The 25,222-nt window shown below is 32.9% G+C and overlaps 1 protein-coding gene and 1 long non-coding RNA gene across 2 annotated transcripts in view; both read right to left on the reverse strand.

Moving 5' to 3' along the window:
* LOC126847703 (uncharacterized) overlaps window positions 1-25,222 on the reverse strand; it is a 330,437-nt gene that overhangs the window by 33,396 nt on the left and 271,819 nt on the right. The window lies entirely within an intron of this gene.
* LOC126847758 (uncharacterized) lies at window positions 15,798-16,327 on the reverse strand. Its single transcript, XR_007687124.1, has 3 exons — window positions 16,209-16,327; window positions 16,026-16,089; window positions 15,798-15,960 (listed from the first exon to the last, which is right to left on the reverse strand). It is a non-coding gene; the product is annotated as an uncharacterized LOC126847758 (long non-coding RNA).

A 25,222-nucleotide genomic window follows, 5' to 3' on the forward strand; every position in this document is an offset into this window, starting at 1 on the left:
GTTTCCTTATGAAAATATAAATAATTAACCAGTGCAGTATTTTTTTTTATGTATTATAGTTGTTACTATAGCAGTTAGTTGCTATAATATATTTTTTGTTAGTTATAATCGTTGTTAAAAAACATGTTTTTTATGGTTTTTAAACAAAAGAGCTTTAATACAATTTAAATATTTATTGTTTAAAATAGGATTTTAAAGAAGATACATAATTCAAATGAAGATTTGAAATGACGTATTCTCACAACCAAAGAATTATATTGTCTGGTGGTCAAAAAACTATATCACGGATACAAATGGTATAGAACTGACCAGTCGCTTATAACAAGTTAAGATTTAATTTTTACTCCTAGACTTATTTAATTTAGCAAGATAGTTTAAATGACGTTTACTAAAAAGTTTTAAAGCCTTAATAAAAATTAAATGGGGTATTATCTCATGGTATTGTAACGGTTTCATTATCTAACCGTTCCTGTTTACTATGAAAAATTATAATTGACCATTACTTATATTTTTTTGCATGTGTTATAGTTTATAAAAAACTATTTTTATTTGTGTTTTTACTTACTGCCTTTGTTCGCCGTCTGCACGCGGCGAGGTCGGGGGGCACGGTGTTAGCTTCTGTACAACGCCTCTTCGGCATCGTGCAGACGGCGGTTTTTCTTCCCCAGTTCGGCTTCCATCTCTTAGCTGTTCATGCATTTTTTCTAGTTCGTCCACGTGTTGCAATTGTATCCGTGCCGATTCACTCTTTAACTTCCCCAATTCCTCATCGTGTTTAACTTGCATCCTTTGCGGCAAACTTCATCTGGTTTTATTTATAATTATTATTATTATTTAAGAAGCACCGAGGAATTAGGGTGGGTTTCCTGGACTGTCGAGACATGTACTTAATTTTTAGTATAAAAAGTCGGCACCAGTGAAGACGTCGTCGGCTACCAATCCTGCAACAAAATCACTCATCCTTGAATCCTTAGAACAACTTAGAAAAACCAGAATTTTGCTATCATGGTATTGTAACGGTTACATTATCTAACCGTTCGTGTTTACTCTGAAAAAAATATAAGTAAGGGTCAAAGTAGAGTAGTTTTTTTATGATTTCATGTTAAAGGTCGTGTTTCATTATTTTTGTTTGCATTGACAAAAGTAATACTAAGTTTGTCCCTTCTGTGTGATTCCTCTTCTTTTGTTATGTGTCATTTATTGTGGAGAGGGTATTTCTAGTCTCTCAACATCTACAGGATACATAAATCATCATACATATAAAGTAATAACGTAAGGTAGCACAGCCAACAATATTACAATACGCCCAAAACAGAGTGCAGCACGGACGACCGGCTTTGACAAAGGCTTGCATAACACTATCGTCACTCCGGTTAATGGATGCACAGTTGCACGTTAACTTAATTTTAAGCTAGAGAAAAACGAATACATTAATATTATTTGTTAAGGCGGGTAGTACATGGTCAGAGATGTTGGAAAACATACCGACCGGTACGCGCTAATAAAAAAATGCACCTATCTAGTTATGATTTAAAGACAAACCGGTCAAATTTATAAATACTATTTTTAATACTTTTTGCAATTAATTAATTCATGTAATTGGATGAAAATATATTTTAAAAAACCCTACCCGTGGGGGATAAAAGCATTTTTATTGTGTGATAACATACTGCTACCACTGAATTAGACCTAAAACAATTTAATCTTGGCGCTAGTGTTGTATTCCACTTTACAAAACACCTAAAAAAAAGAGCATCTTCTTAAAATTTTATTAAAATTTTAATAACTTTTTTTCGACGTTTAATTTACTTGAACAGTTGCAAGCAAACCAAATTTGAACCAATCGATCTGCATTGACCGATAAACAGCTAGCCAAAATGGTAACGGTACGGTATTTGAAATTTCAACCGAATCTGTTAGTTTAGTTTCCAATTTTTTTATAAAACGTTGGGATAAAATACAAAAATAGTACGTTAATATTGATAGGCTAGAAATAGTAACAGCATGCGTGGAGTCGATTAAATAGACCAGGAAAATGGTCAGTGGAAATTAGTTCAGTAGTTTAAAAAAAAAATCTGTTGAGTTGAGTTTTAAGCGGATTAATTTTTCTCAGGCTTCATAAGGAAAGAAATTCATACATATTATTTGTGTCAAAATTATCTGTGTTATCCGTATTAGTTTCTTAGTTTTGATTGTAAATTTTTCTCGTGAAACATGTCGATCGAGTCTGCCGCCAAGTGCGAAATGAGTTTTTGGAACGCTATGAACTGGGGGGGTGATGATTTTCTCAATTGTATTGTTACTAAGACTTAGGTTGCACACTAAACGCCTGAAATCAAGAACAAGTCACGCCACTTCACTCTCAGCCATAAAGTTTAAAACCACCATTTCAGCCAAAAAAATTATGACCATCAACGTATTGTGAGACCCTAAAAAAATTTAGAACAATTCAGAATAAAAGGAGGGGTCTACTGACTGCTGCATGACAACGCCTGACCATACACGACCAGCGAAGCAACATAGGGGGGGGGGAAATATGCAGCAGTCCAGGAGGTACAGGAGGCGGTCGACAAGTGGACGAAAGAGGTGGCGGCAAAGTTCGTATGTGGAATAATAATTTACATAAACTCGTATATAAAACTATAATAAAATTTGAGTTTGTTTTATCATTGCTTTTATAATATTGTATATAGCACATACCTAGTCGTGGAGTTACTCAAAGCTCTACCTTGACCTTGACGATATCTCTTGTGTATATAATGTTCAAAGCTCTGATTTACTCGCATGTATAAACAAGAGCGGCGTAACGAATCGACCAAGTAAGCAATGTTGAACGAACAGAAGAAGATTTTCGAGACCTGCCGGGTAGTAGCCGAATGGCCAGCGAATGGTCAGCGAACCTGTTCAGTACTTCAGGTAATTGGTTGTAATTGTTGAGAGACTAGAAATACTCTCTCCACAAAAAATATGTATGAAAATATTATAAAATGTACCTGTATGATATAAATATTATGTTTCTTACCCTACCACCCTTATATTTTGTGAAACACCACAAGCGGATACATTGTCATATATAACCGAGTATCGATGTCGATTTAAGTATACCCTTTTTTGTAATTTTCTGATTTTAAAATTTTTTTTTGTTTGGAATCCAATTTTGCATTTTTTTTAATTTGTGTCGTTATTTACAGTATCATTACTAGTATAACTATAGACTATATTAATATCAAATTTAATAATTTTTTAAAAACATTAAGATAAATATTATATTATTGATTGCGATTAAAGAAGGTAAAGAACTCTGTATTTTAAATAATTTTCAAGGAAACGTTGAAAAATAAATTTGTGGGCAATGGGCGCTGCTTTTTTACTGTGCTGCATACTTCAACTTTAGTTTTGACTCTTTCGCTTCCAGATTAAATAATCGACTTAACCCATCTGAGCTAAATTTTATATTTTTAACATAGAGTTGGGAGGGACGAATTATATTATATTATTCTGTTCCACAGGCGAGTAGTGTTGAATGTGGTTTATGGCAAATTATTTTTTTATTGCTGTTCCCCTCATGCCTTTTTTGCTTGGGGACGGGTTATTCAGCGGACATACTTATTCCCGAGTGGAGAACATTTTTAGCTATGGCATTTAAACTTGTAGTAATAATTTGTAATGATTCTTTTTCAAAAAGTCTAGTACACTTGGCGATGATGTGTTCGTTTACAATATCCCAAAATACACAATTTCTGCTAATACATTTCTATTTAGAGAGTATGAAACCCGTGACTGACGGTAGGACTTATAGAAATTGTAGGACAGAACTTTATCAACTCTCGAGAAGACTTGGTGGAAGATGTCATAGGAGCCACATAGCGCAGACATCATTGGATGCGAAAGCTAAAGACGGAAATGAAGAGGAAGAGTGACACAACGCCTAACTTAATAGAAAACTCGTCATTTTATAAAAAAATTTTATACGGTATTTTTATTTACAAATATGTTGTTCTTTAACATTGGTACGACTTAGAACTATAAAGAAGACTTGGAACTATAGAGAAGACTTGAAAGATACGAGTAAATAGATAGAAGTTCACAGAAAAACTGGTCAAAATAATAAAGAAAAGCAAGTTCCTCTGACATTAGCAGTATTGCCTCAATCAAAGTTAACAAAGCAGAAACGATAAATTTTGTTTTTGTTTAAAGTTTTTTAAGTTTTTTTCTAATTGTTTTCATTATTATTGTACTTTATTTTTTATCGAATAACCTTATTTAAATTAATAGAGTAATCTTAGAGTAAATTATGACCATATGGTTACAACCATATGGAATGCCAACATAGAGGTTAGTTTAAAATTTTAAAAATACTACAAGGCAATTCATGGGGTGAGCAGTCCGCTTGTTTTTTCAAAATAAAGTTGTTTATGTATACTACAGTGTTGTAAAATAATCCGTTCTTATGTAACGACCGACATTAGTCTTATATCCTTCAATTGGTATATATAAATATTAACCAGATGGTCTCTAATGGTGGTTTAACTCCACTATGCTAACCTTTTATTATGACATAGGTACTCGTTTATAGTGTAATTGAAACCGCGTACCTGTATCATGCCTGTGAGCATAGTCAACTAAGTACAGACCGGTTTGCCATGGAATTATAACAACCAATGTTTTCGTTTAGCGCGTACTTCACAGTATGTCTTTCAACATATCTGATCAAGTACTACCCTCAATTAATAAAAAATATATGTGTTAAATTTTGCATGGACTCAGAATTGTATTAATTCGAGTTGTATTGAATATTCTGGGTGGTTGTTAGGTTTTTGGATCGAAAGTTTTTTTTTATGAATGTATATTCTTTTGGTAGAATAAAGATAGCACTAAATATCGTGTTTGTTTTGTATTAATGAAGATAATATTATCTATTTATAATGACTATAATTGTAATTAATAACCGTGCAAACCTTTGACAAGCATTCGTCGTAGTCACAATATTAAAAACTATCTCAAACTAAAGTAAACCATTTGACGACGAAAAATAATCCTTATTAGTTAAAAGTTCTATGAAAATATTATAGTTATGCTCTTAAATAAGGCGATAAGCAATTTATATCTTAGCCTAACTTTTATAATACAAATACATAAACAAAAACAACATACTGTTGTGAGTCTGCTTGTGTTTAATAACTGCCAGTGTCCAATCGACAACTAGTTAATATAAGTGTTTGAGTAGTTTATCATTATTTGCACCATTCATACTAATTGGACTGTGCTGGATTCTTACTATTCCCAGATTCGCATCAAAGCGTTTTATTTTGATGAAATCACGACCAGTTTTATACAAATTTGGAAATAATTAGACTTGACTATTTAAAACGAAAGTGTCCAATGAGAAAAATTCGGATTTGAAATACAAATATATAGAACACCAAGAACTTGTGTTTACAAAGGTTATACAAAAGTATAATTGACGAAAGTTTTTATAATAAAACAAAGTACATCAAATTAACGGACGATTCGTTTGATACCGACGACGCGTTGTTGAACAAAAGAAACCGGCCTATGGAATCAAACAACTTACCAGCCGAGAAAGATACAACGTCGGGTTGTAGATTCTTTGAATTTAACGGACCATTCGTTGGATACCGATGATGCGTAGTTAAACAAAAGAAACCGGCAAATAAATAGGGATTTAAAAATGCCCACTTCATCACTCGCGTTACCCGATAAAGAACCGAACGTTTGGTTTGTCAACTCAGAGAATCCCAAAAACTGGGTAAGTAAAAAATGAGTATAGGTATAAATAATTTTAGCACTGTACCCCTGTCTCGATGCTCCTTGTACAAAGGTCTGTTCCAAACCAATAGGAATTCCGACCATCGATTTTACCACGGATGCGAGGAACCCTTAAAAAAAATTGGTACCTAATTTACATGCCTTTTACAGCACCGTTTGTGTACGCACGCCTCCCACTGTCGTGAATTTGTCGATCGTTATCGCTGCCGCACAGCCGACTCGATGACACTCTGTTCACTAAACGTTCAGTCGCTACACGTGGATTCGATCGACATCATCACCGGCTTTGTGCTACCATCGTGTGGACTGCTCGCACTATCCGAAACTTGGCTATCGAACGAAGATTGAGACAAATTTTCACTAGCTTCGTACAAATTGATATCACGATGGAAACGCGACAACGGAAATATGGACATTTGCAAAGCTGAAACGACGATCGACGGTCAGCGAGTACTACTCATCGCCACATACCCATTGTACGACACGACGTTAAGGGACAAGATGGAATTTTTTTAAACCATATCTATTACCATACTACATCAAGCTCAAAGGATTGTTTCTCTTTTTGTATAGATTAAAATTATACGACCTACCGTTAGTTCTGTGCGGAGACTTTAACATCGACTTTCGGTCCAACGAAGGACTGCTATTCCGAGAGTTTATGCGGTCGACGTTCGGTTGCCACCTCAACAATTCCACGGCCTTATTGACAACGCAAATTATGACGGGTATCGATGGAGTATTTAGGCGTAACATTTCTAGACGACGGTCCTCTGCTCAGCAGTTAGGAACTTTAAGAAGATACAACAATAATTGAAGATATGGATATATATATATATATATATATATATATATATATATATATAAATGTATAATAAAATAAAGCAAAAAACTGTTAAATTTAAAAATAATAAAATAATACATATTCAAGAAACGAACTATTTTGAAAAATCAATATTTATTTATATTGAAAACTACTATAGCAACAATAATAATAGTTTAAATAAATAAAAGAAAATACTGTTTGATCAAGTTGTTATGAAAACATTTAATATGTTATTTAGGATTATCTAGTTGCTTATGGAGACAAATCTGACTTAAACAAAAAAAAAAGTTTTTTATATAAAAATAAAGTCAAGTTGAAACAACATATAAATATGCCAGTGAATTTTGAATCACTGGTACATTAGAATATTTTTTATTTTATAATCAAAACTATTATCTGTAAATTTCGTAAAAAAAACATAAAACACGTATAATGTAATAATGTTGGCTATAACAAATTATAACCCTCAAGTTTTAAACAGGTATACAACACACAATAATACTTGTACCACATGTGATAAGAAATAGGGCACGTTTTTATCAACAATTCCAATTCCCACGCTACCATATAACTCAACCCTTGCCGTTGTTCGAACATCAATGCTGAACAATCGTTCTATATTTTTGAAAGAATGTGCTAAATGTTATAGTAGCTCATTTACGCCGTCCTCGAGAGAGTTTTTTCAAGAAACATACTGCTGCACACATTTGAAAAAGTGTAATTAGCGTTTGTAATGATGGTAAAAAGTGAGGTCATGGAAAAGGTGCTGGTAAAAGAAGAGCGAAAAATCTAAACAGGGACAAATTATTGGTATTGGTGTTGATAGTGTTATTTGACCGGGTCTCAATGCTCCAATCATATAAGGACGAAATTTGTTGAAAAGAACCCAATTGCCTCCTGATCCTGATAGAGAAGCTCGTCTTATTAAGCTTATAGATGCAATGGATAAATTCAAACCACTTAGACTTTTGCCAACTGAACGAGGTTGGTCTGGCCTGGTTGTTGCATTGGTGCACCTGACCCTATAAATGAATATCAATTTGAGGGTTTTGGTACAAAAGTATTAGAATTTAAAACTTTTCTGTATGAGAGCAAACGCTGGCCGTTATAGAAGAATAAGTGTAGTTGCTGTTACTGAAAATGGAAATGGTCTTGCTGGTTTTGCAATATAAGTAATTGGTATATTAAGCTTTTGTGTAATTTGTGATTGTTTTTTGCGCGTATAGCATCGGCCGACTCGTGGAACCTTCCTCTACAACTGAACGTAGAAGGAGTTCGGGAAGTCCGGTGGTTTCGTGGTAAATTGGAGTTCGAGTGCTTCAGTAGCTAATCACTGTTGGAACTATTTTTAACTCCGAAACGAGGAGAGAAAACCCATATTTCGAACAGCGACTGGCATCGGAGTACCCAAATAACGTTCAGAAGGACTCCTGCGAGTGGTTTACCACGATTGTAGTGGTATTAAGGTAAGTGGAGTTTATATATACAGGTATACTTGGGTGGCACGTTTAATTGTGACCGTTATACACTGTTGGGGGTTTACAAGGCTATGATTAAGAACCATTTGTAACGCCTCCGTCGATGCCAATTTAGGTGAGTTTCAAAAGAAATCGGAAGTTTGATAAACAATATAATTTTTAGATTTATAAATGTCAAATTAATTGATTAAAGGTTTGTTGTGTTATTTAAAAAAAAAAATACTACTAACATTACAACAAAAATAATGTACCTAAAACAAACATAAATGCATACCTCCGGGCCTACGAGTATGAACCCTTTTCGATTCGGTAAATAATACAAATGTTTTCAAGTGATTTTAAATTCTATCCACGCAGTAGAATTCTCATGTATATTGTGTTGAATGAAAAACATTTATATAAAATAACAACACCTAATTACGAAGAAACGTAGAAAGTAGTAGCCAGTTAATGAAATCAACAAAATGTAAAAAAAAAAATTACATAGAGCTTCTCGTTACATCATAAAGCCAAGGAGATAAAATAATTACAAGGAGGAATAAAATATGTACATTTTTTTAAGCTATTTTTTTTATACAAAAAAAATGTTTTGGGGTTTTTTCTATAAAAAAGTAACATTTTTTCAAATGTTCCCCATCCTTAAACAATTATCTATTGACACGCTGTGAGTACATCGTTATTTATATATAAATATTAAGGTTTTGATCATGATTCGTTCTTTGAATATATGGATAGATGAATATCACAAATACTATTTAGACTTTAGGCATATTATCACCCCAACATTTTTTTTAAATATTTGAAAAAATGGAACGTATGCAAAATAAGAACAAATATTTAGGGTGACTCCCCGCGGATTTTTTTTTGAAAATTACACTGCATCTGTTACAACAAAAATAATGTTCTCAAAATTTGTTGGGTTTTTTTTCGATTATTTTGGTCATATGGTCGTAGAAAGGGTTTTTAGTTTTTTTCTTGACACTAATTTTTTATAATTTTTTTAAAGTATATTAGACCGTCAAAAATCAGTTTCTTATGTAAAATAGTATTAGATTTTTGGAAAAAATACTGATAATTATTTCAGAAAGCTGAGGAAATTCTACATATAATGTGTAAATTTCATACTGGGGTTTCCATAAAAACGCTTAAAAACCCTTTTTCAACTTTTACCTCCTCCCCTAGCTTCTACATTTGGAAATTTAAAACACGTATAGTAAATTTTAAGGGTGAAGGTATAAACTATTTCAATTTTGCCCCCTCCCCCCCCCCCAAGTACCAAACAGATAAAATTTGTGGTTTTCAGAGTTGTTACTCATTGTATACAGACACAAAAAAACCTATAACATTATAAAACCAATAGCATCGTTGGTCGCATCGAAGCTAAAAAAATAAATCGTTAAAAACTATAAACATTTTTTTGAATATAATATTTCAGATTTGATTAAATAACCATTGTGTCATTTAAATTTTCAACGACTCCAAACCACCTATTTATCTGGTAGTCAAGTAATTTTTGTCCATCAAACCATCAATAGATCAAATACTGTAAAAAAACCAAAATTCTTCTTTAAAAATAAATACCTTACCAAGCTTACCCGCTTAGCTGGATCTTACACCTTAAATATGACACTTGAAAATATAAATAAAAAAGTTTTTCAGCCGAGTCTGCAACCACGAAAGAGCATATTCATGTCTCGTTTAAATACCGAATAAATTTAAATTTTGTGGAATAATAATTTAAAAAAAAAATTATATGGAGCTTCCAGTTACAGCATAAGGCCAAGGAGATAAAAAAATTATGTACAATCAAGTTTCTGGCTAAAATTGTAGTGTTTATTATCTGGCCAAAAGTAACTTAACATAGAGAATTAAACTGTATTGAATTTATTATTTAGTTCTAATTTGAACGTTGAACGTACAACATATTTCTTATCTCCTATATCTTACCCCTATCACTCAGACCCTATCCCCTACCCCTATATCTCACCCCTATCACTCACCCCCTATCTCCTGTCCCCAACCCCAACCCTCTCCCACCCCCACCCCTTATCTTCTACCCCTATTTCCATCCCATCCCTTATCTCCTACCCCTATTTCCACCTCCAACCAACCTTCATGTGGTAACGCTCTTTTGGTAACGCTTTTTTTCGGTTATTTGCCGTAGCTTATTCCACCATTTTCCCATACCCATCTCATCTTCAACCCTTTCGCTTTTTTCGTTACGCTCTTTTGGTAACGCTTTTATGGTATCGTTTTTTCCGGTTATGTGCCAGAGCTAAGACATGAAAATGTCAAAAAACAATTTGTATCATGAACTATCATGCGACTCATTTTGAAGTATCTCTATTTCAGCTTTTAGATTTTTTTTTTAATTTTAAAAATGTTCATCAGTCTAGGGATGTGGAATTCTAAGGGATTTAATTTTTAAATAGACTATTATGGATCTGGGAGGGGGGGGGTGTGAATTAACAAAATATTTTTGACATTTTCATGTCTTAGCTCTGGCACATAACCGAAAAAAGCGTTACCATAAAAGCGTTACCAAAAGAGCGTTGCCAAAAGATCGTAACGAAAAAAGGTGGGTATTGGAACGGGGTGGAATTAGCTATGGCAAATAACCAAAAAAAAAAAGTTACCAAAAGAGTGTTACCACACGAAGATGGGTTGGAGGTGGAAATAGGGGTAGGAGATAAGGGGTGGGGGTGGGATAGGGTTGGAGTTGAGGACAGCAGATAGGGGTGAGTGATAGGGGTGGGATATAGGGGTAGGGGATAGGGGTGAGTGATAGGGGTAAGATATAGGAGATAAGAGATATGATGTACGTTCAACGTTCAAATTAGAACTAAATAATAAATTCAAAACAGTTTAATTCTCTATTTATTAAACTATGTAAAGTTACTTTTGGCCAGTTAATAAACACTACAATTTTAGCCAGAAACATGATTGTACATAATTTTTTAATCTCCTTGGCTTATGCTGTAACTGGAAGCTCCATGTAATTTTTTTTTTTTAATTATAATTCCACAACTAATCTAAATTTATTCGGTACTTCAACAAGACATGAAAATGCTCTTTCGTGGTTGCAGACTCGGCTGAAAAACTTTTTTTTTTTAAGGTACAGCCTAACACAAAGCTTGTTTTAATAATTTGTTCATACATTGTAGGACGGTGGTCTGACTCTAGCTCAATTATAAAAGTTTGACAGTTTGTACGAAAATAGAAATACTCAAACCGGTAGCATTGATCCCGCGGCAAGTGAAGAAGTGTTCAAAGAGCTATCCAGTAACAGCAACTACACTTATTCTTCTATAACGACCAGCGTTTGCTTTCATACAGAAAGTTTTAAATTCTAATACTTGTGTAACAAAACCCTCAAATTTATATTAATTTATAGGATTAGGTGCATCAATATTACGACCAGGCCAGACCAACCTACATGTAGTACTGTGTGTTGTATACCTATTTAAAACTTAAGGGTTATAATTTGTTGTAGCCAACATTATTACATTATACGTGTTTTATGTTTTTTTTATGAAATTTACAGATAATAGTTTTGATTATAAAATAAAAAAAATTCTAATATACCAGTGATTCAAAATTCACTGGCATATTTATATGTTGTTTCAACTTGACTTTATTTTTATATAAAAAACTTTTTTTTTTGTTTAAGTCAGATTTGTCTCCATAAGCAACTAGATAATCCTAAATAACATATTAAATGTATTCATTACAACTTTATCAAACAGTATATTCTTTTATTTATTTACACTATTATTATTGTTGCTATAGTAGGTTTCAATACAAATAAATATTGATTTTTCAAAATAGTTCGTTTCTTGAATATGTATCATGTTATTATTTTTTAATTTAACAGTTTTTTGCTTTTTTTTATCATACATTTATATATGTATATATTCATATCTTCATTTATCGTTGTATCTTCTTAATGTTCCTAACTGCTGAGCAGAGGACCGTCGTCTAGAAATGTTACGCCTAAATACTCCATCGATACCCGTCATAATTTGCGTTGTCAATAAGGCCGTGGAATTGTTGAGGTGGCAACCGAACGTCGACCGCATAAACTCTCGGAATAGCAGTCCTTCGCACAGAACTAACGGTAGGTCGTATAATTTTAATCTATACAAAAAGAGAAACAATCCTTTGAGCTTGATGTAGTATGGTAATAGATATGGTTTAAAAAAATTCCATCTTGTCCCTTAACGTCGTGTCGTACAATGGGTATGTGGCGATGAGTAGTACTCGCTGACCGTCGATCGTCGTTTCAGCTTTGCAAATGTCCATATTTCCGTTGTCGCGTTTCCATCGTGATATCAATTTGTACGAAGCTAGTGAAAATTTGTCTCAATCTTCGTTCGATAGCCAAGTTTCGGATAGTGCGAGCAGTCCACACGATGGTAGCACAAAGCCGGTGATGATGTCGATCGAATCCACGTGTAGCGACTGAACGTTTAGTGAACAGAGTGTCATCGAGTCGGCTGTGCGGCAGCGATAACGATCGACAAATTCACGACAGTGGGAGGCGTGCGTACACAAACGGTGCTGTAAAAGGCATGTAAATTAGGTACCAATTTTTTTTAAGGGTTCCTCGCATCCGTGGTAAAATCGATGGTCGGAATTCCTATTGGTTTGGAACAGACCTTTGTACAAGGAGCATCGAGACAGGGGTACAGTGCTAAAATTATTTATACCTATACTCATTTTTTACTTACCCAGTTTTTGGGATTCTCTGAGTTGACAAACCAAACGTTCGGTTCTTTATCGGGTAACGTGAGTGATGAAGTGGGCATTTTTAAATCCCTATTTATTTGCCGGTTTCTTTTGTTTAACTACGCATCATCGGTATCCAACGAATGGTCCGTTAAATTCAAAGAATCTACAACCCGACGTTGTATCTTTCTCGGCTGGTAAGTTGTTTGATTCCATAGGCCGGTTTCTTTTGTTCAACAACGCGTCGTCGGTATCAAACGAATCGTCCGTTAATTTGATGTACTTTGTTTTATTATAAAAACTTTCGTCAATTATACTTTTGTATAACCTTTGTAAACACAAGTTCTTGGTGTTCTATATATTTGTATTTCAAATCCGAATTTTTCTCATTGGACACTTTCGTTTTAAATAGTCTAAGTCTAATTATTTCCAAATTTGTATAAAACTGGATGTGATTTCATCAAAATAAAACGATTTGATGCGAATCTGGGAATAGTAAGAATCCAGCACAGTCCAATTAGTATGAATGGTGCAAATAATGATAAACTACTCAAACACTTATATTAACTAGTTGTCGATTGGACACTGGCAGTTATTAAACACAAGCAGACTCACAACAGTATGTTGTTTTTGTTTATGTATTTGTATTATAAGTTTGTTTTTAATATTGTGATTAGGACGAATGCTTGTCAAAGGTTTGCACGGTTATTAATTACAATTATAGTCATTATAAATAGATAATATTATCTTCATTAATACAAAACAAACACGATATTTAGTGCTATATTTATTCTACCAAAAGAATATACAATAATAAAAAAAAACTATCGATCTAAAAACTAACAACCACCCAGAATATTCAATTCAACTCGAATTAATACAATTCTGAGTCCATGCAAAATTTAACACATATGTTTTTTAAAAAATTGAGGGTAGTACTTGATCAGATATGTTGAAAGACATACTGTAAAGTACGCGCTAAACGAAAACATTGGTTGTTATAATTCCATGGCAAACCGGTCTGTACTTAGTTGACTATGCTCACAGGCATGATACGGGTACGCGGTTTTAATTACACTATAAACGAGTACCTATGTTATAATAAAAGGTTAGCATAGTGGAGTTAAACCACCATTAGAGACCATCTGGTTAAGATTTATATATACCAATTGAAGGATATAAGACAAATGTCGGTCGTTACATAAGAACGGATTATTTTACAACACTGTAGTATACATAAACAACTTTATTTTGAAAAAACAAGCGGACTGCTTTAAGCAACTCATGGGGTAAGCAGTCTGCTTACCCCATGAGTTGCCTTTAAGTATTTAAAAATTTTAAATTAACCTCTATGTTGGCATTCCATATTATTCCATTTTATTCAAATTTACTCCAAGATTACTCTAAGAATTTAAATAAGGTTATTCGATAAAAAATAAATTACAATAAATAATATGGTTCAAAGCCAAAGTATACAAATTTTAACATAAAAAAATAAAAAAATGTTACATGATTATACTGCAGATTCAAACCCAAAGTATACAAATATTAACATGAAAAACATATCATCATAATCGCCTGCGTCCATTCGTGATAAAAATGGGGTTGCCAAAAACTTGCACGGCATGACCTATCTATATGTATTTAATCTATGATAGTATTGTTTTGGCAACGACGATGTACAAAGTTGTAATATTACTATTTAAAATTTTAAACTAACTTTGTTTGTTTTATAATAAATTCCGGTTGTCGTTCTCCTAATCGTTCCGGTCTCAGTTGTTTCCATTGCTTGCTGTCCTATCAAAAACTCCATGTCACCCTATAATGAACACAATTTATTATTGATAAATGCTAATATTTAGTTAACCAATTAATGTGATGAACATGTTTATATTTATTTACTTATGCAGGTGTTTTGCAAGATATGGGTGCAACACCACACCCTATACTCAAGAATTGACTGTACTAATGTAAAGTAGAGAACGGAGACAGTTTATCGAGGTGAAATACATACTTCAGTTCTTCGTCTGCAGTGGCAGGCAAAGCAGAAACCTGCTACTGCAGTGAAGGTGCACGCACATGCAATTTTCAACATATTTAACTTTTAAAAAACTGGAAAATTAGTTACAAAAAGATTATATCGGTTGCTATAAACAAATATTCATCACTTATTAGTTGTTCCGTAACAATAGGGACAAATCAGTATTATTAAAAAAAAATTTAAACATGTTTAATACACGTGTATTACATAAAATATACTATTTATAATATATATACCATTTTTTTTTGTCTGAGCCCACGATTTTTCTTTAATCACTTAATCGATACCAAGTCATCGTATTAGAGAATATCGTAGCCGAAAGGTACTTTATAATGTTTTAAATTTAAAAAAATTTAAAACATTAAAAAAGTTAAATTAAAGTTAAATTTAAAAAAATATGTGTATCCCTTTTCCTTCAAAATCTAGAAAAATACCCTAAAAATTAACATATTTTTCATCTTGTAACTAAGGCACGTTATAACTTTTTTAACAGTGTTCAAATTAGTTGTGAATCTATGTAGGATATTTTTAAGTTTAAGTACTACCGAGTACCGATATAAAGTGAAAAATCAAGAAAATAACATTAACCCTGCCCCCCCAGAAGGGGTGGTGATTTATTAGTTAACTCACTAATAATGTTAAAAATGATTAGCATTGTTCACAATTAATATAATTACACTTTTAAATTTGTTTACAGAAACAATGTTTGAAAATACATAATGTCATTCCATTACATTACATAAATTTAATAAACTTTTATGTCTTTAACTATAAATCTGTCTTTCAAGTCTGTACAAAATATGAAGGTTAATATTTATTTGGTATGGTTACAGCACAATTCCCCTCAAAAAAATAAAAACAGATATATACCTGTGCAATATTGCACAAATGTCATATTATAATAAATTTTTTAAGAAATTACAAGTTACCTAGTTAATTGCCAATTTCTCGAGTTATATACCCATCGACTTGATGACCAGCTCTCCGTAAAATCTTTGAATTCGTCCTTCTGTATAGTCATGTGTCATTTCTTCTATTTATTCTTCAATTGCTCTTGTATTGGATTCCCTTGTTCTTGTTGAAACACCAACACGGATCTGCAATTTAATTCATTACATTAAAATAAATCATAGACTAAATCATATTCTAAGATATTACTCACTCTGAGGTTGCTCCGAGCTTGCTTAAATTCAACCTCGCTTTATTTTCTAAAAACCTCAATTGATCTATAAAAAGATTAAATAGATTAATATCAGTTCTACCATTGATTAAAAATATGTATTCAACTGTATTCAACTGTATGAAAATGTAATTTATTTTTAATAGACCTTACATAAGAACTTACTAATAAACTCCCATACTTTAGGATGAGGCTTCATAATTTGCAATAACAATGAATGGTAACTTTCTAAATAGTTATTTGTCCTAATGTCTCTCCTGAACACAGAAATATTATCAGGTCCAATATCTACAAACCAGAGTCGATACAGGATAAATAAAAGAATTGAACTGGTAGGCCACATCTTCATCTTGAAGCATATAGAGAGCCATAGCGTTAAATCCATCAACCATTGATGGAATTCTTTCAATCCTGTGCGGTGATAGATAAGGTAATACGAGTACCTGCAAAACAAATCCTCGGTGTAAGTTCAAAAAAAGTAATTTTTGATTTATTTTTTGAACAAAAGAATACACATACCATCCTAATAATTTGAGCAGCAAAAGCATTTTCTTTCACCAAATTGAAGACACTACCTGCTTGTTTCTTGTTTACTGACGAATCGCCTAGAATAGCATAATACATTTATTAAACAATAACCATAAAAAATATTATTACACATTCTTCTACAAATATAAATATTGACAGTAATATGCCAAGTTTTGTTTATTTATTTATTTTTATTTTATCGCCGGAGAGCATTATACTATAAACAATTAAAGAATCTTTATAAATAAAAATAAAAGGACTATACATACATTCGAAGAAATATATAAATATATATAAAGATATAGATATATAAGATATATAGATTTTTAATATTAATTAAGACAAGCTAATAGTACCTGGAGTTTTTTCAACTTTCGTCTGTGAAGACTTAAACTTTTTCAACTTTTACCCTCCCCAAAGTACCAACTAGATGAAATTTGCGATTTATAGAGTTGCTACTCGAAGGAATTGGTCCAGTATTAAAAAAGTTACAGTGCGTACAGCTAAAAAAAAAGCCCACATCAGAGTAAAACCAATACCTTCTCGCTTTGCATCGAAGCTAAAACATTTTTCTGGATTTTTGTGTAAAAGACATCAAAAGTGGTCAAATTATATGTTTTCGGGGTCGGTGATTACGAATTTAATATCAGTTCTCAATATTAATCATCCAGAAAGAACTTAAGTAAAAAAAAAATTGAATTTGTGTTAACTTAAAGTCAATAGTGGTACTTGAGCACAAAACTTAATAGTATCATTCTGCATAGATATACATACAATTTTTTTAATGATTTGATCAATTTTTTTAAAGATTTTAGGTGTTTTTGTTAAAATATATGAAATCTGCGAAAACACAGTTTCCCGGCAATTAAAAAAAAACTGTAGTGCCGAATTTTTTTCCCGTTTAATTTGTGATGGGTACATATGAGTTCCAACTACTGGCAAATTTTCAACCCAAAAGTTTTAAAATTACCGCTAAAAACCCCGAAAAACAAAAAAACTTTTACCCCCCCTAGGGGGGTGGGAAATGGGTATAGTTTAAGTTTGACACAACTGACGTGTGCGGGCATACCAAATAATTATTCCTTATACATTTTAACTCGATCCGACTCTTTTTCTCGAAATTATAGCCAGTAAAAGTTCGAACTTAAAAACTCGTACGGTTTTTTTTTTGTTTTTTCAACTTTCGTCTGTGAAGACTTAAACTTTTTCAACTTTTACCCTCCCCAAAGTACCAACTAGATGAAATTTGCGATTTATAGAGTTGCTACTCGAAGGAATTGGTCCAGTATTAAAAAAGTTACAGTGCGTACAGCTAAAAAAAAGCCCACATCAGAGTAAAACCAATACCTTCTCGCTTTGCATCGAAGCTAAAATGTTACATGATTATACTGCAGATTCAAACCCAAAGTATACAAATATTAACATAAAAAAACCAGTACAGTGGGGTCGGGGCATAGTGGGGACGGGGAGGTCACAGGTTTACAGGAATTTTTAAATCTGAAAGTGATAAAATCACTTTCGAAAAAACCACTATAACGTGTCTGCTTGGCTAGTTGGCTAGGCTAGGCCGAAACGACAGTCGATAGGGTTAAATTAGTGGACCTGAAGACGGAACGGATGGCTAGGCCGTATCTACACTTAAATATCCCTAAAGTCTCCTTTGTATATTTGCTGTATCGCCTGAGGAGCTTAACAGGCGATCGTACCTCTAAATAACTTAACTCTCAAGTGTGCAACGAAACTAAAACCGGTTTATTAAATAAGTAAAGCTATGTACACATATATATTACACCTCTACCTGAATCCTAAAGCGTTCTCTGTAGTTAGTCCAGGTAATGGCGGAGTTGAACGGACACACGAGTAGTTAAAAGAAATATAAATAAGTAATGTAACGTGAAATAATAGGTAATGAAGGTTTCAAGGGGAGGTATAAAAGAATTGCACGCGCGGAAAGCTTTTTACCCGCACCACCCGCTTTACCTCGAATGTATTCGCCCTTTTTAAATCCGTCGGAGAAAAGCGAATTCGTTCGAATATACTTCAAAAACAGAACTAGCTTGTCGACGTCTATGAACAACAAAAAAAAAAAAAAATAATAATAAAAAAACTTAACCAATTTAATATTTCAAAACTGTTTTCTGGTTTCCAAACGTAATCAGACTTTATAATCTTTTCCCTTGTAATATTCCGAATATCAGAGCATCTTTATTTCAAACAACAAATTATCAATTAATTTAAACGGCAGTTCAATCAACAAGGAGCGTCTTGATTTCAATTGACAGTGTGTTTTCTATTCACATCATCTGGCCATTCAAGTATTCAACAGTCAATCAATTCTATCAGAACATCTTTAGAAAACCATCATCATCAGACATGTATTTTTTTGGCAACAATATTGTAAGTTTTTTTAAAAAAAAAAATATATATATATTTATTTATTAGTAGTATGCTTGCATAAAAAAAAATTTTCTTTTTTGGCATTTCGAAAAAAAATTGTTTTTCTTTTAAGGGAAGAGAAAGCTTAATTTTTAGTACTAATTTGAATAAGATATTTATCAATTATTATTATACACATTAAAATTTTTAAGTTTTCATCAACATGTCCCTTAATCGTTGTATACCGTTGTATAGTGGTATTATATAGTAGTTGGTATATATTTATATATATTTAAAACAATTTTTTCAGAAAATCTATTCTATAAACCATATATTTATATTTATTGCATAAACCATAAATATTTTATGAGTAACTCTAGTAGTAGTAGTAGGAGTAGCAGTCCTGTTGACGAAAAATCAGCTGATCCAGATTTCAATCCATCCTATAGAGCTCTAATTCCCGAACCTGCTCAACGGAAGTTGCGCTGAAATTCCTCTATCAAAACATTATTGGTTAAAGGTGATGATCTTCTACAAAGCTCTTCCAAACTTTTAAATACAACTTCTGGTAAACTCGGGGAAACCGACAGTTCTCTAGGGCAATGTAGTAATACTTTATTAAAATCTGATTTACCTGAAAATCTTTTCTCTAATTTTAATGAAGCAGGCTCATCCGAAATACCTACTGTAAAATATATTCTCAGCGCAAAGTCTTCACAACCGAAATTAGAAGAAAATCAAGAAGTTCAACCAGATAATATGGCTTAACCATCATACATGACTATTGAGCAGGCCCTTCGAGTAATTCCGGTATTCGATGGAGAGAGTGTAGACGCCAATCACGCATTTCAAAATGCTTGTGATTTTGCAATATTAAATATTGATCCGACGTAAATGAGCAACTTTATAAAGGGAATTACAACGAGGTAACAGGCAAAGCATATAGGGCTATTCGATACAAGGAAATTAAAATATACAAAGACTTAGTCAATGCATTAAATGCAACCATAGAAAGGAAACATACTTTAGCTCATTTACATTCTAAACTAGCTATGTTCCGGTTAGCACAAGGAGAGACAATTCAGCAGTATTCCGATAGAGCAGAGCAACGACATCCTAGAAACATCCATGTCTACAGGAGGATTAACTAGTACAGATGAAATAAGCAAAATTACAGGATTGCAGATACTTACAGCCTTCATAGAGGGACTTCCACATGATATTCGTATTTTTGTGTAAAGCAAGAAACCCAAAAGAATTAGCAGAGACAGTCATATTGCTTTGGAGGAAGAGACATCTCGGGCATCACAAAAAGAGATACGAAAGAACATCAATGACCAACGGATAAGTAGATATAAATCACAAATCAATAGAAGCACCACAGCCGCATCAAACATTAGACCACCAGGTTCCTGTTTCTTATGTGGGCGATGTACTCGTAGATGAAACTCAATGTTATCAGCTTAAGGGAATATATGAATTTGCGGTATATACTATTTGATTAGTAACTCTTCAAATTCGATTTGGCATTTACACATTATTCCAGGTAGTACGGGACGACTTTCCTGTTCCTTATGATAGTATAATAGGAAAGCCTTTTCTCGTTAACAATGGACTAGCAATTGATTATCATACATCAGTAGTCTCAGCATCTATCACCAAGTCACTTCAGCTCCCACCACGTTCAAAAACTCTCATACCGATTTCGACTAAGGAACCAGAAGGCTCTTCTTTACTCATTCATTCACAAAATATTCAAAAAGGATCAATTCGTTTAGGCAACGTATTAAACAATGTAAAGGGAAAAAAAATTATCATACTCGCAATCAACTCAGCCGAACAATCAGTCACCTTAAGTCCCCCGAGACTCGAAGAGTTATCATTCGAAAGTTTTAATGAAGCACAAATATTAAAATTCACAAATTTTGAACCTCAAACAAATATTACTAATCGATTATCACGGATTCAAAAAAAAATTCACACAGAACATTTGAATGCAGAAGAACGCGATAGTTTATGGCGAACCTGTCGTGATTTCGTTGATATATTTCATCTGGAAGGTGATCCATTCCTAGTCACTAATGCAATTCAACATGAGATCCGTCTAAAAGAACACACTCCACCTATTAATGTTAAGCCTTATAGGCTTTCCTATGCGCATCGTCAAGAAATTATTCATCAAATGGAGCAACTAGAACGAGATGGCATTATTCAACCTTCAGAATCTCCACGGAATGCTCCTATTATCGTAGTTCCAAAGAAACCTGGTCTCGAGAAAGACTCATTGAGACTGTCAGAAATCGACGCACGTGAAATGCTGGTAGAACAAGTTGCCGTCATTAATCTACAGTTGACGCAAAACGTATTCCAAGTTCAGAGATTGTTGCAACTAGTAAACTCCGCCATAAATGGACACATTCATCCAGCTCTTTTATCGCATAAACAATATTTAACACGATTCCGAGAAATTAAAACCTATTGGTTCAAATTTACCGTTCCGACTAGAGGAGAGTTCTCTATAAGCAAATTAATTTATATTTCTACCATCTCAGTGGTAATGGTAGATGACACGTTTATTTTCATCTAATGTATCCCTTTAATCGACTATAATGTTTTTTCAACTTTCAAAGTTATTTCATTTCCTATTCACTAACAAGATGATATATACTCTTTAATTACTCCATCTGTCTCGGTAATAGCTCTCAGTAAAAATCATGAATACTTTATACAGTTAACGGAAACCCAACGCGAAAATTGTAAAGTCTTAGATTCTTCATTTTTTTGCCCGGATACTCATTTACTGTATACAGCTACTAATAGCTTTTGCAGTCTTCAACCCTTATTAGGACGACCAATTATACCAACACTTTGTAATATCCACTATATAACTATAAAATCCGCTATGTTCAATCGTTTGTCCAAAACTAACACTTGGTTGTTTTTGGCAAAAAATAAAAGCGTAACCATAAAATGTAATAATGGTGAGCCCCGTATTATAAGATTAGATGGTACAGGACAGGTAACACTTAATCAAACATGTAATTTGTATGCAAATCAAATCATTCTCATACCTTCTCAAACCATAACTAAAAACATAAGTCAAGATCTTTATTTACCGATAGGAGTTAGTTACATTAAACATTTCACTCTATCCTTGGACGAACAAGATATTTTAAAGAATTACAAATTTCCCGCACCTCTGAATGATAAATATCTCATAGAAATCGAAAAACATTTTAAATCGTTGAAAGAAATCGAAAATGAAGCTAACCATTTACACAATTTTAAATCGATACAAACAAACCATTCTATTCTCACGATAACAATTGTAATTCTCTCTACTATATTACTTTATACTGTTTTGCCAAGTACAAAAAGCGTAAACCTGTTGTGTACCAACTCCGTGATGTAGTCGCGGAGCCGTCAATTTAGTTAGAAATTTAGATACCTAAAAATGTATTTAATTATGTACCCCTTAGATTTAATTATAGTAAGTAATATAAATAGATATAAGATAATAAGCACGGAATGGCGGTATTGTAACCCGTGCCTGCGTAAGTTAAAAAAATTATAATTATTTAATTTTAAGGATTGACAGGGACTGTCCCATCTTATATTATCTTATCTTATTGCGCAAATTCAGTCGTCAAGGCCAAATGTTTTGGGTACAAAAAAATATAGCTTGTTTTCAACTTATGAAGTATGCTTGGATCAAAAACAAATAATACCAAATCGGTAAACAATGCGAGTGTTGCGGTGTAAGTAGTAGCATTGAGTATATATTGTATAGAGAAACGGTCTGCAGTAAAACAGTACTGCGCCGCTAAAGCTAGCAGCCAATAAATGGCGTTTGCGTCGTTGTACGCAAAATGGGTTGCCAATTTTGGAAAGAATAAATATTGTAACAATAATTCAGTTTATTAAATTTTGACTCACTGATATCTCATGAACTATGTAAGTGTGTGTGTATGTCATACAGCTACCGGCTGGCGGCTACTACGAGGCGACTATCTGGTGTCCGCTGTCCCGCGATGTCTGCTGGTGGACAACGACCTTTGATGGACAGCGGACACCAAACACCCGCGTGCATCCATACATCACACAGACACACACACATGTATTTATTATGTATGTCCAATGTAGTACATCTAATAAACGTCCACTTGAAATAGAGTTACACGGAGGCGTTTTTTTACGCACAGCGTGTCGCTGCCGTTGAACGCTGACCATCTGTGTAACAGCTATAATATATTCTCTTATCTTTATTTTGTATAATATATCATAATTCGCGAAGAAATATATTAAATTCGCTTCTCAAGTATTTGAAGAAATTATATTAAACGACTATAAATAATAATAATTATTATTTTACTTGTTAAATTTTGTGTGCATTTTTAATACTATTCAAATTAAAATGCCTGCAAAATGTGCTTTTATCAATTGCTTCTCTGGTCGCGTGACTACTAAAGGGAAACGTATGTACCGTTTTCCTTATGACGAAAAGTTGTGCAAAGAATGGATTATTCGTTCGGGTTAGTTATTTTTATAAATAATAATAAATATGTATAAGTGCACACAGCACATTCATAGATAATGTACCGCCTAATTTAATCAATATTAAGCAATCTCCACTTATTTATGAAATAGGGAACATTAGGTTAGATGATCTAACACCTAAGAAAATCCACAACCAATACGTTTGCGAGGACCATTTTGACCAAAAAGATTTTTCCTCTGCCGATAGAAGTCGTTTGGTCAGTAACGCAATACCGAAAGATAATAGTTCCGGTAATTACATACAATTAGACTTATAACATCGAGTATATATTGACATGTTGTACAATATATACTCAATGATAATTACTAGGATAAGTTAGTTTTTTTAGAAGTACTATAAAAAGAAACTAGTTAATCTGTTAATGAAAAATAACATAATCATAATTAGCATTTACAACTAATTAAATATAATAACTAACTTATTTCTAATTAGTGTTTACATATAAATGTACCTTTTTTATTTTCTTCAAGAATTCTATTATTGAGTATATAAATTTATATACTCAATGGTTCTATCAAATTTAAAAATTTTAAAGGTAACGTAAATAGTTAATAAATTTAAGAATAAATTGCTGAAAATGTTGACTGGTCAATAATTAGTAATTAGTTAATTTTATTATATTAGTCAATAGTTTAAGATTTATAACATTTTAAAATTTAGGAAGGGAGGTGAAGCACGGTTGAATAACGCACGCAGATAAAATAATTGTATAAAACGAGCGAAATAATGTATTTGGTTGAGTTTTGGGTATTGAATAAGAGATAAAAAGTTGCTAGAAATCAGCGAGTAAGACAAGTAGGACTTAGATTGTGTGTTCTTTATGCTTAAATGTATTTAGCTTAAATACATGGGGGGGGGGGGTGCGTATTAAAAACGTTTTAATGAATCAAAATGGTTCATTTGACAGAACAGTAATGTAACGCAACATTTTTTGATATAGTCAAGAGACCAAAATCTGTAGTAAAAGAATTAAAAAATCGATTAATACTAAAAAACTTCTAGAACTTTATAACCGTCAAAAGAAGTTATTAAACAAAAAACGGGCAACAATCAGTTCATTAAAAAAAACTATAAAAAATATACAAATGAAAAAAAATAAGATCAACACTAAAAATATCGTTCAAAAGGCAGTATTTTTACAACTTTATAATTAACATAAAAAAGTCATTTTTTAATCGACGAACCAACAAAATTAAGTACTCGTTCATCAGTTAAACACGAAATTGTCGATTAAATTATAAAATATTTATTTTTATTTATTGGTGTTTCATAATTTTTATTTGCCATAATTTTAATGAAAGAGGTGAAAATATCGTGTAATGTGCTCAAAATTTGCGATAAAAAAAATATAATAGTTGCAGAGCGTTTAAAACACATCGATAACTCATTGTGCTTATAGTGACGTAGTTGCGTCTAGTAGAAAGCCGCGGACGCTGGGCCGCGTCGAGCCGAGTGCATTGGGCGTTTAGGTAAAAAAAATATTTTTAATAAATTGGAAAGAAATCACAATATGACAACGTCTCATTTTACCCGATTTGGCATCAATGTTGTAATACAAACATTCGCACACTGGTAAACGCGCAGGCGGCATATGCATATGCATCATGCTAACCCCAGCTGCTCACTGTCTCATATCTGTTCGGCGTCCGCCGCCGGCCGATGCTTTGTTCTGCATTGGCGGACGACGTCCGTCGGCTACTAGTGGCTAACGCAGCGG

The sequence above is a fragment of the Adelges cooleyi genome, unplaced genomic scaffold (assembly GCF_023614345.1).
Source record: "Adelges cooleyi isolate 19-005CV unplaced genomic scaffold, UGA_ACOO_1.1 ACOO_flye_CR_arks_rails_tigmint_CR_PRNA_118, whole genome shotgun sequence".
Lineage (NCBI taxonomy): Eukaryota > Metazoa > Arthropoda > Insecta > Hemiptera > Adelgidae > Adelges > Adelges cooleyi.